This window comes from Gorilla gorilla, chromosome 1 (genome assembly GCF_029281585.2).
Source record: "Gorilla gorilla gorilla isolate KB3781 chromosome 1, NHGRI_mGorGor1-v2.1_pri, whole genome shotgun sequence".
Taxonomy (NCBI): Eukaryota; Metazoa; Chordata; class Mammalia; order Primates; family Hominidae; genus Gorilla; species Gorilla gorilla.
This window is the reverse complement of record NC_073224.2, coordinates 51,546,730-51,565,033: the sequence shown is the minus strand read 5'-3', so window position 1 is coordinate 51,565,033 and position 18,304 is coordinate 51,546,730. Positions and strand designations below refer to the sequence as shown.

At 42.6% G+C, this 18,304-nt stretch overlaps 1 protein-coding gene and 1 pseudogene across 9 annotated transcripts in view; one reads left to right on the top strand and one right to left on the bottom strand.

Moving 5' to 3' along the window:
• DSTYK (dual serine/threonine and tyrosine protein kinase) overlaps positions 1-18,304 on the bottom strand; it is a 69,182-nt gene that overhangs the window by 45,661 nt on the left and 5,217 nt on the right. The window lies entirely within an intron of this gene.
• Positions 13,955-14,735, top strand: LOC101140963 (large ribosomal subunit protein uL22-like; annotated as a pseudogene).

Here is an 18,304-nt window from a genome sequence, read left to right as displayed (position 1 = left end):
CTCCATCACAAACACCAAGATTATTAAAATAACAAAGCCAGAAAAAAACTACACTAGTTGGGATGTGAGCCCAAGGAGAAACATAACTGAATGTGTCAAAATTAAACCCTTCCTTCTGACAGAAGACCTAATACTTGAACACAGATTACAGTCATGTGTTGCTTAACAACAGGCATACATTCTGAGAAATGCATCATCAGGCAATTTTGCCATTGTGTACTTACACAAACTTAGGTGGTATGGGTATAGCCTACTACACACCTAGGCTATAGGGTGTAGCCTATTGCTCCTAGGCTACAAACTTGTACAGCATGTTGCTGTACTGAATACTATAGACAGCTGTAACACAGTGGTAAGTATTTGTGTATCTAAACATATCTAAACATAGAAAACGTATGCTAAAAATACTGTACCTTTGTTGACCAAGATGCCATCATGCAGCAAGTAATATAGCACTATGGAGCCCTTTTAAATTATCTACCATATGTGGTTTTAGCTTATGTTCTTCATTGTGACATATTTTACTACTAAATGTATGAGCTATAAATGTATAAAATGTATAAATGTATAAAATGAAATGTTATTCAAGTTTGCATAAGCTCTAGAATCTTTTCCAGTTCATCTCTCTGATAGCTGGTGACAACGTCCCAGCTGCCAAGTCATCTGCTTCCTTAAAACACTGGGTGCTCAATTAACATCAATACCTCCTAATCAAATCACATTCCTGCTGTTTATGGGAGACAAGACCCTAAATAGGACAAAGGGAAAGAACTGCCTATTAGGATAAAATCCAGGCAAATCTAGAAAGAGATGTGATTTATTTCAAAAACATTCTCCTTGATGGACATCCCAATTACCCTGATTTGACCATTACCACATTGTTACCCACATATCGAAATACCACATGTATCCTATAAATATGTACAATTACTATGTGTCAATTAAAAAAATCTGTTTTTCACCACCCTTATGTTTTGTACAAAAAATAATAAAAAATAAAAATCTAAAAAAAAAAAACAAAAAAAAAACTTCTCCTTTCAAGGCAACTACTACTAAACTAAATGGATAACTTCCCCAAACACATTCAAATAATGTTCAAGACAGAACAAGCTTCCTAAAGAATGAGAATCTGTGTTTGAGAAAAATAACCCAAAATTAGTTCACTGAAACTCTCAGCCTGAACTATATCACCTCCTTATTCCTTCAGTATCAGTGTCTGCCTATCTCTAAGATTCAGGCAATTCCTGCATTTGTTCAGAAAAGCACAGACACAGTTCTTAGGCTGCAAAAGGGCCAATCCTTGAGCCAAACACATCCATCATAACTGAAATTTTGGGTGGCACTAACTGTAACAGTATTTGCTTTAGTCACTTAACCATAAGCTGCATTAAATTATTTGTAGGCCATTTATTTTGTTTGTTTCCAGAATTGGAAGCAAAAGAGGCCTGAATCAATTAAGAGGTGGTTCTACTTCAGAGTGAACCTACCTAGCTATGATTGCAAATCCCCAAGCATCCTTCTCTTCCACTAACAGTAACACCAAAAGGGTTAAAGAGGTCTGTGTTCACGCAGATCCCTCTATGCATTTCATTAGGGCCCTTCTTTTCATGTCTGTCTATAAGGATATCAGCCTGGCCCGCACATATACATCAGCAACAGCAGACACTGAAACAAGCAAATCTACTCTCCTGGGAAAGAGATGAGTGCCTTTCAAAAACCAACAGAGTTAACTAAGTATATAATTCTGTGCAAGGGTATTTACTAAATACAAGAGTGTAACACCAGACCACTAGTCTACTCTTTTGATCTACAACCTAAAAGCAAGAGGACACAGCCAATTGCTTGTGTGGCCACTTAACAAGTAGCAACAGGCCAGTCCTGAGTCCCTTCATACCTTATTCTCAACTGCAGAACACCTACCATGCTTTATTCTAATTATCTGTTTATAATCATCTAAAGCAGGAAGAACCATCCTATTTCATCCTCAACACCCAACACAATGCCTGACACTTACCAAGGGCTTAACGTCATAGATTTGTTTGTTTTGTCTGAGAATCCATTTAGTGGGGACAGCTACCTATAGAAAGCTGTAAGCAAACCCACTGAGTACTTTGAAAAGTCCAGTATCATGATGAATAGTTTAAGAGCAACCATCACTCCTAAAAACCTCCTTCATGTGGATAAAAGAATAGGACCCTTCGGCCAGGTGCAGTGGCTCACACCTGTAATCCCAGCAGTTTGAGAGGCGGAGGTGGGCAGATCACCTGAGGTCAGGAGTTCGAAACCAGCCTGGCCAACATGGCGAAACCCTGATTGTATTAAAAATACAAAAAATCAGCCGGGCATGGTGGTAATCCCAGCTACTCGGGAGACTGAGGCAGGAGAATCGCTTGAACCCAGGAAGCGGAGGTTGCAGTGAGCCAAGATCACACCATTGCACTCCAGCCTGGGCAACAGAGCGAGACTCCATCTCAAAAAAAAAAAAAAAAAACCAAGAGTAGGACCCTTCCATTCATCTTGTGGAATTTAACTACCATAGTCTCAGCTCGAGCAGTGAGAAGTCCAGCTAGACTGTCTTCACCTCATCTACACCTCCTAGCTTTCTTCTATTCCCTGTCCTCCCCAGATTTTCACATAAGTGTCTACATGTGAATGCATACTGACAACCTTTAAATTCCTATAATAAAAATGATTTCATCACAAAAAGACCAGCAAACCTAAATAACCTTTGTTACTGCTACTACCAGGAGAGTGGATAATAGAGAAGAAAACCAACTAAATCACTTTTCAGGACGAGAGGGAGAGAGCCTCTGCACCTCTGAAACAAAGTGTCAACTACAGGACAGCCAATGAAACAGGCTGCATCAGCCAAAACCAGAGCAGACACACCCCATTATTCATCTGACCCAAATGAACACTTCCCCCCTCCATCTTTCCTACAAAAAGTCACCACAAATAAACTTGCTACTGTCAAAACGACCAAAGACCAGCGCAGTAGGAAAGGGTGCTGAAGTTGATCCCAGTACACTGTTAGAAGTCCATGGCAAACATCACCGTCTTTGTTTTCCAACATGTCACTATCCAAGCTCTTTGCTTCTCCCACTAAATCTTTAGCTTTTTCATCCATTTGACATCTCTACCAGATTTGAACAAGGGCATGGAGAGAAATGAAGTTGAAAGCAGATGGTTTTACTCCTGGATTCTTGCACACTGCTCAGTGATGTGGTGGAATGCAATATGGAAGCGGGAACAGCACGAGAATGAAGGCAGGCTTTGCCACTCTGACTAGCTCTGTGACCTTGGCAATCCACTAGATCTTTCTGAGCCTTGAAATGCTCGTCGGTAAATGGAGGGGGGTGGAGTTGGATTAGATAATCTTTAACATGCTTTCCAGTTCTAAAATGCCAGGTTTTAACTGCTGAAAGACCAATGATGTGAGGGGGATGGGTGGTTGGTGTGGTGGTTTTTATTTTATTTTAAATTATATGTGAATTTAATTACGCAAGCACCCCTTGGACCACTATAACTGCAGAACAAAAAGTAGACTGAACTAGCCAGGGGCTCTGAGGACCTACAGTGCAGTCTTAGCAGTTCTCTAAAGAAGAGATTAAAAGCTGTAGACTGACAGTAGGAGGGAGGAAGAAAACCTGTTTCAGAGCTGGAGCAGCTGCCTCACTGACAGTTAAAGGACTTCAAGTTAATCGAGTTTTCTTTTGTAATTAATACAACAGCATCTGCATATGGGCTGCCAGAAGGTAACAGCATGGCTTCTCAGCTGGCTAACATTAACCCTGCCAACTCTGGCTGGAGGAAAAATCATATCAAATTGTCTTAAGTGCAAATCAAGGCTTTTGTTGTTGTTGTTGTTCTTGGTGGTTGTTCTTAAATACAGATTTTGATTTTTGTTTACTTCTAAACAAAAGTTTCAAGCTAGATGGAAGAGAAGAACAACTAAAGCAGCAACCTATTTTGGTTTTTGTTTTACATAACATTTATTGAGCCCTTTCTATGTATTGATCACTTTATTTGCTTCATTTCATTTAATGCTCACAATTCTACAAGACAAGGACTATTATTAACTCCATTTAAAAATGAAGAAATGGACCAGGCATGGTGGCTCACGCCTGTAATCCCAGCACTTTGGGAGGCCGACATGGATGGATGGATGGAGCTCAGAAGTGCGAGACTAGCCTGGGCAACAAAGGGAGCAACCCCACCGTGCCTTTGTTTCTACTAAAAATTTAAAAAAATCAGCTAGGCATGGTGGTGTGCTACTCAGGAGGCTGAGGTGTGAAGACTGCTTGACCCTGGGGAGATCGAGGCTGCAGTGATCTGTGATCACGCTACTGTGAGACTCTCCTGGGTGAGTCACCTGCCTCAAAAAATAATAATAATAAAGATGAGGAAATGGATGCTCAAAAAACCAAACCAGGCTGGGCGCAGTGGTTCATGCCTGTAATCTCAGCACTTTGGGAGGCCAAGGCGGGTGGATCACCTGAGGTCAGGAGTTCGAGACCAGCCTAGCCAATATGGTGAGACCCCATCTCTACTAAAAATATAAAAACTAGCCAAGCATGGTGGCCGACGCCTGTAATCCCAGCTATTCGGGAGGCTGAGGCAGGAGAATTGCTTGAACCCGGGAGGCAGAGGTTGTAGTGAGCCGAGATAACACCATTGCACTCCAGTCTGAGTGACAAGAGCGAAACTCCATCTCAAAAAGAAAAAACAAGAAACAGCTCAGGTTTCTCCATTTCTCTCAGCAGCGAACTGCAGAGCTCTGGGGGCCAGTAGACAATGACCCCTATGCCACATTGTTTTCCAGTCTGGGGTCAAAAGCAATTTAGTAACTGTAGGACCTCAATATAAAGCAGACTGATACAATCCCTATGAAAGTTGCCCCAAACCATGAGGAATAAAGCATATGGAGAAAACCGCAGCATTACCACTGGCTGGTACACACTTTCAAAAAATGTTATTCTACCTGAGATCTCTAAAGTCTCTTTGCTAAAAGAAACAGTAGGCTCTTTTCAGAGAAATTCTTAGTGCTCTGCTCAACAGTCAGTGTGTATTACTGTTTGGCTGACTACTCTGAAAAGAGAAGATAGGAGGGAGGAAATACTCGTGACCTGTTTCTGTTGCTAGTGACTCTTTAGGATAGATACTTTATTTAAATTGTTTTTGGGGTAATGGCAATCGATTTGTAGCAACACACTCTCCCCTTCTTGCCTATTTTCCATCCCATCAGGCTCAGAAAACAATACCCCAAAGTATGGTGCTTTGGCATGCTGAGCACTTTGAACTAAAGGAGATTGGAAGGCTTCAGAAGCAAGGTTGCTCTCTGACCTTCTCCTGGCCTCCTGTCTGCCTCCCCTTTTTCTCCCCTTAAGCTACTCACAGAAACCAGAATTCCTCTTCCTCAAGACCATAGAAACTAGAAACCCTGGCCGGGCACAGTGGCTCACGCCTGTAATCCCAACACTTTGGGAGGCCCAGGTGGGTGGATCACTTGAGGTCAGGAGTTCGAGACCAGCCTGGCCAACATGGTAAAACCCCACCTCTACTAAAAATACAAAAATTAGCCAGGCGTGGTAGCATGTGCCTATAGTCCCAACTAGTTGGGAGGCTAAGGCAGGAGAATCGCTTGAACCTGGGAGGTAGGGGCTGCAGTGAGCCAAGATAGTGCCACTGCACTCCAGCCTGGGCAACAGAGTGAGACTCCGTCTCAAAAAAACAAAAAAAAGGAACTAACTAGCAATCCTCTTCTCTGAAGCAAGCCATAAAACTAGAAAGGTTGCTCTCTTGTCCTCTGAAGACCCTCATTCCAGAGAGGACCTGCCACATCCCACACCCTGGGGGAAGGAATGCACATAAAGAGCCCAAGAATAACCTGAGCAGACCAGCCTTGCTGGGTTTCTCAGTCTATTACCATTAGATCATGTCCTACTGTCCAATCACTTTCTACAAAGCAGTCAATTCTTCATCAAACCTAAGCATAAAAACAGTTTTCCCTGGGTCTTTGTGACTTCATTTCTAAAGGCTCCCGTGTCACATAAATTTGTTATGCTTTTCTCTTGTTAAACTGTCTTTTGTTAGAGAAGTGTTGGCCATGACCCTCAAGATGAGTGAGGAAATCTACCACACCTTTCAGCCACTACCAATCAATAATACATACTCGTGAAAGGTAACTGAAGGCTCTTAAGGTACAGTCTATGTCCAAGGTAGGGAAGGCACTACAAAAGTTGGTGAAATAGAAAATGCTTTTGCTTTATTATACTCCTGCAGCTCATAAAGTTAACATGGACTTCAAAGTTAATTCAGGTCTCAACAGAGTTATTACTGCAATACTTGTTCCTGGTACCCAAGGATTTCCCTCCTTCAGTAGTTTTAAAAATCTCACTTTTTTTTTTTTTAAATAGAAATGGGGTCTCACTATGTTGCCCAGGCTGGTCTCAAACTCCTGGGTTCAAGCGACCCTCCCACCTCAGCCTCCCAAAGTGCTAGGATTATAGGCATGAGCCACCGTGCCTGGCCTGAAAAAAAAGACAGAGACAGAGCTCAAAAAAAGAAAACTCCAGCTCTGTCACCCAGGCTGGAGTGCAGTGGCGTGATCTTGGGTCATAGCAACCTCCACCTCCCTGGTTCAAGCAATTCCTGTGCCTCAGCCTCCCAAGTAGCTGGGACTACAGGCGTGTGCCAAAACTCCAGCTCTGTCGCCCAGGCTGGAGTGTAGTGGCATGATCTCGGGTCAGGGCAACCTCTACCTCCCAGGTTCAAGTGATTCTCGTGCCTCAGCCTCCCGAGTAGCAGGGACTACAGGCAAGTCCCACTCATTTTTTTTTTTTTTTTTTTTTGTATAGACAGGATTTCACCACGTTGGCCAGGCTGATCTCAAACTCCTGACCTCAGGTGATCCACCTGCCTCAGCCTCCCAAAGTGCTGAGATTACAGGTGTGAGCCACCATGCCTGGCCAAAAATATCACTTCTAACATTGAATTTTCCATGCTTTTATGGGAAGTCAACTTAAGTCCCCTCTGAAAGTGAATGAAAAACAAAGGATTTTTATAGTTAACTGAGGCAACCAGTGACACAAAGATGCATTTCCACAAATAGGTAGTGATGTTTTATTTCTTACTATCTATACCAAAAGTAGAGAAAAGAACAAATCCCAAATTGAGAAAGCAATCTTATATAGTCTTTCTACTACAGTCAATTCTACCACAAGCTTCAAAGCACTAAGCTACAAAAATTCCAGGGACTGAGACAGAAAAAATTCAGTCTAGAAATATTTATTTATCCTTCCTAAACAAGCTCTCTGACCTTCAGCTAAATTTTAAAGACTGACACAGAAGGCACCCTCATTTAAGGAAAACAGATGCTTAGGTAGTCTGGCTTTCAGAATCTTCAGGACCAAGTAGTACACGCTATTTCTTTGGAAGGGGATGGTTATTGAAGATTAGAGACTGAAATGCACTCTAGTAGGCAAAGCTCTTGCTGGAATCGGAAAAGTCAAGTTGGCAGAAGTCTCTCTAAAGTTATTCTATGTCAGGACCACGTTAAGATCTCTCACAGCTTTTAAGAAGCAGATAGTATTAGCACCGGGGGAGAGGACACCGCCTCCCTAGGGGCTGATACTCCCTGGGAGCCATGTGAAATGGGAACGCACTCAGCAGCATGCTGAACAAGCTCCTTCCTGGGTGAAACTGCTCCTGAGACTGGTCACACTACCGAGGGAACAGAATCACAGCTAGCAGTTGAGGCTTTAACGTATGGGACGCAGAGATGGAAGTAGTTCCTTGAAGGAAGCCAACCCCACGCTTTACAGAGGGCTTAGCTTCTGGCATTTGGAACGCAGTGTATAACAGTTTATAAGCATTACCAATGATCCAAAGGTGGGAATATGTCAAAAGGACACAGGAACCAGCTTGAAGGGAAACTCACTCACCAAAGTGGGGACAATTTATGCATAGAAAGTGATAGGAAGATATTACAATCCATTGAAAAAATTCACAAGTCTACACTGATTAAATAAACAAGAGAAAAGGAAAGCTCTTCTTTACAGTAGACTACAACTAATACATATAGAAGGAATGATGGATATAAAAATCACCATTGGGCTGCACACGGTCACTCATGCCTGTAGTCCTAGCACTTTGAGAGGCTGATGCAGGAGGATCGCTTGAGCCTAGAAGTTCAAAACCAACCTGGGCAACATAGTGAGACTCCATCTCTACAAAAAATTTAAAAATTAGCTAGGCACGGTGGCATGTGCCTGTAGTCCCAGATATTAGGGAGGCTGAGGCAGGATTTCTTGAGCCCAGGAGATTAAGGCTGCAGTGAGCTATGATCACACCACTGCGCTCCATCCAGCCTGGGTAACAGAGCAAGACCTTGCCTGTAAAAAGAAAACAACAACAAAACCCATCACTGAGACAGGTGGGAGTTGTCAGGGAATGCTAGGTCTACTGGAAGGAGGTTTTTTGAGAAACAGGGTATCAGTGAAATACAAGAACACCTCTCCACAAACTAATCAATTGCAAAGGAAAAAAATGGTGAATTCACAAACTAATCAATTGCAAAGCAAAAAATGGTGAATTTTTTTTTTTTTTTTTCTTTTTGAGATGGAGTTTCGTTCTTGTTGCCCAAGCTGGAGTGCAATGGCATGATCTCGGCTCACTGCAGCCTTCTGGGTTCGAGCAATTCTCCTGCCTCAGCCTCCCAAGTAGCAGGGATTACAAGCATGCACCACCATGCCTGGCTAATTTTTTTTTTTGTATTTTTAGTAGAGATGGGGTTTCACCATAGTGGCCAGGCTGGTCTTGAACTCCTGATTTCAGGTGATCCACCCGCCATGGCCTCCCAAAGTGCTGGGATTACAGGCATGAGCCACTGCGCCTGGCCCTAAAACTGGTGAATTTAAGGTGGAGAAAACATCTCCAGGGATGGGTTGACGTCATATACCCTGTGATGAAAGGAAAAAAAAAAAAAAAAAAAAGGAGACATTGTTGGGACAGTTGGCAAAACCTGAACAGGGTCTGTGGACTGGATGGTAGTACTGAACCCATGTTAATTTCTTGATTTGGCGAGCTGTATGGTGATCATAGAAGCACATCCTTGTTTGGGAGGGATGCATACTGGAGTGTTTAGAGGAGATGAGAAAACCTAACTGCACTCAGCTCTCAAAAGGTTCAGAAAAAGACTACATCTAATATAGATCAGGAAGGAGAGAGACTGGGTGATGGAACAAATCCATGAAAATGTTAACAACTAGAAAATTTGCATGAAGCAGATATTGGAACTCTTTTATTGTTCTCGCAACACTTACGTATGTTTGAAATTATTTCAAAATAATTTTTTTAGGATCCAAATATATACCTAGCAAAGCGTATCCAGCTCTTGATCTCAGAGGAAAGAGATCAAGAGATAGGATTTTACTTGACAAGAAAAACCAGCCGGAAAAAAAAAAATACATCAAATACAGCAATAACAGGATTTGAACAACAACAGTTTCTTCACTGTCTCCACTTTTGCCCTGCACATTACCTTCCATCCCATCAGTCTTCCTGTGATGTTTACTATTGCTTGTTCAGAGTCTGGGGAGTTCAAGGCACTGATCTAAGCAAGTAGTTTAGGATCAGACTTAGAATCCAAATCCACAAGTCTAAGCAGTATAGACCAACATGATGCTCCAGTATAGAACAGTCTGATGAAAGTTACCTGTAACCATCAGGTTCATTAAATAAGAAACCACCAAGGCCGGGCGTGATGGCTCATGCCTGTAATCCCAGCACTTTGGGAGGCTGAGGCGGGCGGATCACCTGAGGTCGGGAGTTTGAGACCAGCCTGACCATCATGGAGAAACCCCGTCTCTATTAAAAATACAGAATTAGCTGGGCATGGTGGCACATGCCTGTAATCCCAGCTACTCAGTAGGCTGAGGCAGAAGAATCGCTTGAACCCGGGAGGTGGAGGCTGCGGTGAGCCAAGATCACGCCATTGTACTCCAGCCTGGGCAACAAGAGTGAAACTCCGTCTCAAAAAAAAAGAAAGAAAGAAAGAAAGAAACCAACAGAGGAAGCTTGACTTTGATTTTGCACTGCCTGTAGTGGCCCCTTATGTTTATTAGTGGTAGAGACTATATTGCCATTATACACTAACTACTTTTATCCTATACCAACAAACCACTTTTCCAAGTTAAAGCAGCAAAACTTTTCCAATTCTCTCCATGGGACAGAACCAGAAGAGCATGTCAGTTGTTCAATCAGGAGAAAGTGAAAGAGGTTTCCTCAGTGGGGTTCTTATATACTAAAAAATAAGAATGACTTTTCTTCTACTAGCTATATTTCCCCACATTCCTCCTTGCACCTAGATATCGCCATAATATTAAACGCTAAGGCTAGAGTATATCATATGGAATATTCCTAAAACGTAAACTCCATACTGGTTCATTCTCACTGTCCCTCTCATTTGAATAGAAAGAGCTTTTATTTAAAATAGTCTTGTAACCTAGCTGCATTTGTGATAGGGCCTTAGTCTTTGCTCTGGCAAGTTTGACTTGATTTAAAAAAAAAAAAAAAAAAGTGAGAAATTCTCTCCCCATTAAATAGACTAGAAAATATTAAAAAAAGATCTAAACTGAAATTTGTCTGGCATAAATAAGGCACTAAAGCTTTTTTTTTTTTTTTTTTTTTTGAGATGGAGCCTCGCTCTGTCGCCAGGCTGGAGTGTGGTGGCGCGATCTCGACTCATTTCAATCTCTGCCTCCCGGGTTCAGGCGATTCTTCTGCCTCAGCCTCCCAGGCACTAAAGCTCTTAATCTGATGAAACTAAAGTTAGATACTTTGAGGATGAAAGTACTTTTTTAAAATAAGTGGAATTTTTTTAAAAAATCAAAGGCGTTTATAAATATATAACCTAGACATAATTATTTGGGACAATTCTGATGTATCATTAGTTAGACAAGTGAAAAGCAAAACAATCCTCAAGTCCTACTCCCATCATCCTGCCCAGAGCACACCACCTCAGGGAATGGAAGCATGTTATAATAAAGCCCAACTCCAAAGAAAGCGGTGGTCAAAAGGTTCCCACAGCCACGTGGCACACAGCTGGGGAATACATCCAAACTGCTCACACTGCCTAGAGAAGAAAATAGAAAAACACACTGCCTGTGACGGGCACTTCAACCAGAACCCGCAGGGGATACTGATGAGTCTCCATGCTCTGACCAACTTTCCCTCCAAGAGTTTTGGTTTGGACTTTGGAGGAACATTACGCATAAGGGAACTTTCTCAGAGAGTCTCATTTATAGCTCAAAGCAAGGAGACACACATCTTAAGCATTTCTACATCTGTTCTCCTCTGGTCATGTAAGTGTCAAGTTCCAGGTTCCACAGGATCACCAAACTCCCTGTGTGGCAAAGAACTGAATCAACCTCCAAGCCTGGGAATGGCCTATACTGAGACTGGACGTCCTCCCACGGCACTCCAGTCGGAGCTCTGCGAGGTAAAATAGAAAAACTGCACCCCCACATGGACTCGCCCTCTGTAGTCTTGTTATGAATGACACTACTCAGATTCCCTGCACCATGCAGGAAGCAAACCCCGTCATCCCTAGAGGCTATTTTCCTGTAAGAAGGAGCAAATTAACCTTAGGTTTTACAACCATAACCAAAAAAACCACATCCACCCATAGCTCGTACTTTTCCTACCGGCTTCTCTGTAACTTCTAAGAAAGACAGAAATGAAAGCTCTAACAGTAATCTTCATAAATGCATTCTGCATTTGAACCACAAAAACGAGATGATATAATTTTTCCATCAAAGAGAAAATAGGCTGATTTTTCTCTACTGTCAGAAACTGGGCAGAACATTTCAACTCTTATTCTTTTTTTTAATGAGACAGAGTCTCGCTCTGTCACCTTGGCTGGAGTGCAGTGGTGCAATCTCGGCTGGTTGCAAACTTCGCCTCCTGGGTTCAAGAGATCCTCCTGCCTCGCCCTCCCAAGTAGCTGGGATTACAGGCGCCTACCACCGCGCCCAGATAATTTTTTGTATTTTTAGTAGGGACAGGATTTCACCATGTTGGCCAGGCTAGTCTTGAACTCCTAACCTCAGGTGATCCACCTACCTTGGCCTCCCAAAGTGCTGGGATTATAGGCATGAGCTACCACACCTAGCCAATTTTTTGTATTTTTAATCGAGATGGGGTTTCGCCATGTTGGCCTGGTTGGTCTTGAACTCCTCACCTCAGGTGATCTGCCCACTTCGGCCTCCCAAAGTGCTGGGATTACAGGTGTGAGCCACTGCGTCCGGCCTCAACTCCTATTCTTATCAATGCCATTTAATCTTACAATTTTCCATATGCCCTACACTCCTACCCACTCAAAGACAACTAATGATTAAGTAGGTAACCAATTTGTAGAAAATCCTCTGGGAGAGACATGATGAAACACTAATCCTTTTTTCCTTCATAACATCAATTTGGAATTAATAATCTCAGTTAGTTGGACAGAGTGGTTCATCAATGGGTGTTCTGTGCCTAGTACAGAGTCAGGCATTAAATAAAGATTTGCTGAGTGAATGAATATTAAGAATTTACTTCCCATATCATGGTGAAGCTCAGGTCTACTGGTATTGCATGCAAGTCATTCTTTGGAACATGAAAATAATTCTTTGGGATACTGGCACAGAATGCAACTGCACCTACTACTTGATAGCACAACAGGGTGACTATAGTCAATAATAATTTAATTTTTTTTTTTTTTTGAGACAGAGTTTCACTCTTGTTGCCCAGGCTGGAGTGCAATGGTGCAATCTTGGCTCACTGCAACCTCCACCTCCCAGGTTCAGGCGATTTTCCTGCCTCAGCCTCCTGAGTAGCTGGGATTACAGGCACGTGCCACCATACCCCGCTAGTTTTGTATTTTCAGTAGAGATGGGGTTTCGCTATGTTGGTCAGGCTGTTCTCGAACTCCTGACCTCATGTTATCTACCCACCTTGGCCTCCCAAAGTGCTGGGATTACAGGCATGAGCCACCATGACGGCCCAATTGTATATTTTTAAATAACTTAAGGAAAGTAATTAGATTGTTTGTAACTTAAAGGATAAATGTTTAAGGGGATGGGTACCCCATTCTCCATGATGTGTTTATTTCACATTGCATGCCTGTATCAAAACATCTCAGGTATCCCATAAATATATAAACCTACTATGTACACACAAAATTAAAAACAAAATTTTTTTAATGAAAAAAAAAAAAAAGAATGCAACTGCAGCCTAACTAGTCACCTATGAAATGCATATCATTGTTCTTTTTTAGGGGCCCAGAGAGTAAAATGTGTGTGAATTTACAAAAATCCTTATGTTCTATGGGGCCAAAAAAACGCCCTTCCAAGGAAGGAATTAAATTGCATTTAATTTCAAAACATCATTCCAATATCCACCAGCTGTGGAAATAATTTAACAGATATTTATTTGCCCATTATGTACAAAGCACTATGGTAGTAGGCACTACAGGGGGTACAAAATGAGTAAAACATACTCTTTACCCTTAGGGGTACACAATCTTGTCAGCAGGCTAAGACAAACATACTCACAGCTATCATACAAAAGAAAAGGCTGGGCGCGGTGGTTCACACCGGTAATGCCAGCACTTTGGGAAGCCAAGACGGGAGGATCACCTGAGGTCAGGAATTCGAGACCAGCCTGACCAACATGGTGAAACCCTGTCTCTACCAAAAATACAAAATCAGCCGGTCGTGGTGGTGCATGCCTGTGATCCCAGCTACTCAGGAAGGCTGAGGCAGGAGAATTGCTTGAACTTGGGAGGCAGAGGTTGCAGTGAGCCAAGATTGAGCCACTGCACTCCAGCCTGGGCATCAGGAAAGGAAATGTGGGAAACTCGGGAAGGGGAGGGGGGAAAGGGAGAAGGGGAAGGGAGAGGGGGAAGGGACGGGAAGGGGAAGGGGAAGGGGAAGGGGCTTCTTCCCCTACGTGGCCTGAGATAATCTGTGAAAATGGTTCGCTATTCACTTGACCCAGAGAACCCCACAAAATCATGCAAATCAAGAGGTTCAAATCTTCGTGTTCACTTTAAGAATACTCATAACACTTCTCAGGCCATCAAGGGTATGCATATACGAAAAGCCACGAAGTATCTGAAAGCTACCACTTTACAGAAACAGCGTGTACCATTCCAACATTACAATGGTTGCGTTGGTTGGTGTGCCCAGGCCAAGCAGTGGGGCTGGACAAGGTCAGTGGCCCAAAAAGCTTGCTGAATTTTTGCTGCACATGCTTAAAAATGCAGAGAGTAATGCTGAACATAAGGGTTTAGATGTAGATTCTCTGGTCGTTGGGCATATCAAAGTGAACAAAGCACCTAAGATGCGCCGCTGGACCTACAGAGCTCACAGTCGGATTAACCCATACGTGAGCGCTCTCTGCCACATTGAGATGATCCTTACTGAAAAGGAACAGATTGTTCCTAAACCAGAAGAGGAGGTTGCCCAGAAGAAAAAGTTATCCCAGAAGAAACTGAAGAAACAAAAACTTATGACACAGGAGTAAATACAGCATTAAAGTAAATACCATTAAATATTTTTTTAAAAAAAGGAAAGCAAAGAAAGTAAATAAACGCATAATCTGTATGAGCAGAGCCTATATTAACTGAGTAACAGGTATAAGGTAAAATTCATATTCCCCTTTATTTCTGTAACTTTTTTTTAGGTTTTATTCTGAAAGGATTGTTTTTGAGAAGTGCATTTATTGGAGAAAGATTCCCTGTTCTCTTAACCTAGTAAAACAGAGAACAGAAGCATGGAGAAAGAAAAGGAGAAAGTAGACAGAGCAAAACAAAATATAAAAACCAGATTGGATTTTTATTTAAATCCATGCCTTCTGTAAAAACTACTTGCAAGGCTGAAGAACTAACCATACTGAAATCAGTAATGACTTTTAAGACTAAACATATTGCAAATTATAATAAGCTTAAAGGCAATAATATTTTCTCTTTTAAAAGCAGGCAGGCTGGGCATGGGAGCTCACGCCTGTAATCCCAGCACTTTGGGAGGCCAAGGTGGCCAGATCACTTGAGGCCAGGAGTTCAACATCAGCATGGCCAAAACAGTGAAACCCCGTCTCTACCAAAAAAAAAAAAATAGCCAGGTGTGGTTCGCGCGTGCCTGCAGTCCCAGCTACTTGGGAGGCTGAGGTAGGAGAATCACTTTTATCCAGGAGGCAGAGGTTGCAGTGAGCCAAGATCCAGCCTGGGCAACAAGAGTGAGACTGTCTCAAAAAATAAAATAAGAAAAGGAGAGGGTAGGGGAGGGGTAGGGTAGGGAAGGGGAGGGGAAGGGTAGGGTAGGGAAGGGGAGGGGAGGGGAGGGGTAGGGTAGGGAAGGGGAGGGGAGGGGAGGGAAGGGGAGAGGAGGGGAGGGGAGGGGAGGCGAGGGGAGAGGGCAGAATTTCCCAATCTTTTTTAATAGCAAGCTGACCAGCTGGGCAAGGTGGCTCATGCCTGTAATCTCAGCGCTTTGGGAGGCCGAGGCAGGCGGATCACCTGAGGTCAGGAGTTCCAGACCAGTCTGACCAATATGGTGAAACCCTGACTCTACTAAAAATACAAAAATTACCTGGGCATGGTGGTGTGTGCCTGTAGCCCCAGATACTTGGGAGGTTGAGACAGGAGAAATGCTTGAACCGGGAGGCAGAGGTTGCAGTGAGCTAAGATCGTGCCACTGCACTCCAGCCCAGGCAACAGAGCAAGACTCTGTCTCAAAACAACAACAACAAAAACAGCAGGCAGACCTGTACCATGGGAAACAGATTACCCCCGGAAAGGAAGATTCGGAAGGAGAAAGGCCAGAAAGGGAAAGGGTGCAAAGAGCCACTGTGGTTAGGGAGGCCATTTCCTCCCAGGGAGCAGGAGATAGCAAGATCAGCAACAAGGGGCCTGATGCCCTAAATGTCAGGGAGTGGAAACTAGAATAAGAGCCTGAGTAGGTAGTGCCACATTATACTCATTCAATCAGATAGTCTCCCACTCAGTAAATGACAGTTCCATACAAGCTGTGGAGCCTGGGTGATGACTCATTTGTAACAGAGTCTCTTTACTGCCAGGGTGTATTTTGTATTCCCATGGCCAGGTCAGAAAAGAACAAAGGAAGAGCCGCAGAAGCAGAATTGGACTGGGAGCCTAGAGACTCGGGCCTAAATCTGCCTCTAGCTCAAAACTGTTCTGTTCCACATTCCATCTTTCTGTTCCTCTCATTCTTCTGCCAACCCCATGTTCCAACTTTCTAAATCAATGCTCACCATACACACACACACACACACACACACACACACACCACTCAAACAGCCATATATATTTAGCATTAATTATATGCCTGTGCTTTAAGGTATATTATCTCCAAATGTCACAACTTTGTAAGGCAGGTATTATCACTCCCATTTTATTTATTTATTGAGATATAATTCACCCCTTTTAAGTGTACAATTCAGTGGCTTTTAGAATGTTCACAAAGTTGTACAAGTATCATCACTATTTAATTCCAGAGCACTCTCATCTCCTCCCAGAAAAATCCCATACCCATTAGCAGTCACCCCTTATTTGCTCATTTTCTTCTTCCCACATCTCCTAGCAACCACTAATCTACTTTCTATCTCTATGAATTTGCCTATATTGGATATTTCATATCAATGGAATCATACAATATGTGGCATTGTGTATTATTACTCCCATTATATATATGAAGAACCCAAGATTCAAATAGGTTAAGTAACTTGCCCCAAGTCACACAGTTAAAAAGAGAATGCACTAGAATAGGACCCCAGGTTTCATTCAAATGCTATGCTTGCTTTTGGCCACTGAATGCTGCCTCCATGAGGGAAGAAAATTAAGAAAGAAAGACCAAGTTTTGGATATACTTGGAAAAATGGGATTTTGTTAATCTAAGGTATTACCTTAGAATAGATTATCTTTTATTAAAAGTAATAAGAACCAAAACTATAGCACTATCTTTACTGAACTTACGTTGAAACGCACTGACAACTCTTCTAAACAGATGATAGCAAACTACCACAGAGTACACCCATCCCAGTCTCAGCACTGCTGTCACTGTGTTCCACCCCACAATCCCAGCTTCTCCCCACCCCTAAGCCCCATAAAGATGACAGCTCTATAAAATGAAGCTCTAAAGAATCTCCTCTTTCCCAACTTTTCATCCCTTCCCCAAATGTCACTCTGCCACTTAAACTTTCTTATCATACAAATTTCTAAGATGACCAAGGAAAATGCCTATTTATTTTATTTTATTTTATTTTATTTTGAGACATAGTCTCACTCTATCACTCAAGCTGGAGTGCACTGGCATGATCTCAGCTCACTGCAATCTCTGCCTCCTGGGTTCCAGCGATTCTCCTGCCTCAGCCTCCTGAGCAGCTGGGATTATAGGCCCGCACCGCCATGCCCAGCTAATTTTTTGTATTTTAGTGGAGACGATGTTTCACCATGCTGGCCAGGCAAGTCTTGAGCTCCTGACCTCAGGTGATCCACCTGCCTCAGCCTCCCAAAGTGCTGGAATTACATGAGTGAGCCACTGCGCCCAGCCGAAAATGCCTATTTTAAATAAGTACACTAGTGCTTTTCCCCTTCTTTTAAATGCTGGCACATTTAAAAGGTGTGACAAAAAGAAGGTGAAGAATGTTGGAGAAACATAGCTGTAAGCTCACCAAAGGCAAAGAGCTATAAAAAAAACCTGAGAATTATAACTCATATAAAATGCTTATAACCTCCCTTAGCATTCTGCTTTTTTATGTACATGTTTTATGTGTTGCACACGTATATGGTTTAGATTAGATTATACCTTTCCAGAGGACCAAGTTCAGGTCTTCTTAGACCTTTTTAATCCATCATCCAACATAAATGATTATTGATGATAATTATAATTATTTTTTCTTTCTTAAAAGTATAGAACGGAAAGACTGATCTTCACTGGCCTAAGGCCAAGGCCAATGTCTTTATTTGACTCTTTATCCCCCATACACAGCACATTGCTCAGTACATACCAGGCACTCAGGTATTTATTGAATAAGAGCTAATACTTACATAGCACCTTAGCAGGCACTGGTTTTTTTTGGTTTTTTTTGTTTTTTTTTTTTTAGTTTTTTTTTTGAGACGGAGTCTCGCTCTGTCGCCCAGGCTAGAGTGCAATGGTGCAATCTCGGCTCACCAAAACCTCCGCCTCCCGGGTTCAAGCGATTCTCCTGCCTCAGCCTCCTGAGTAGCTGGGATTACAGGCATGCA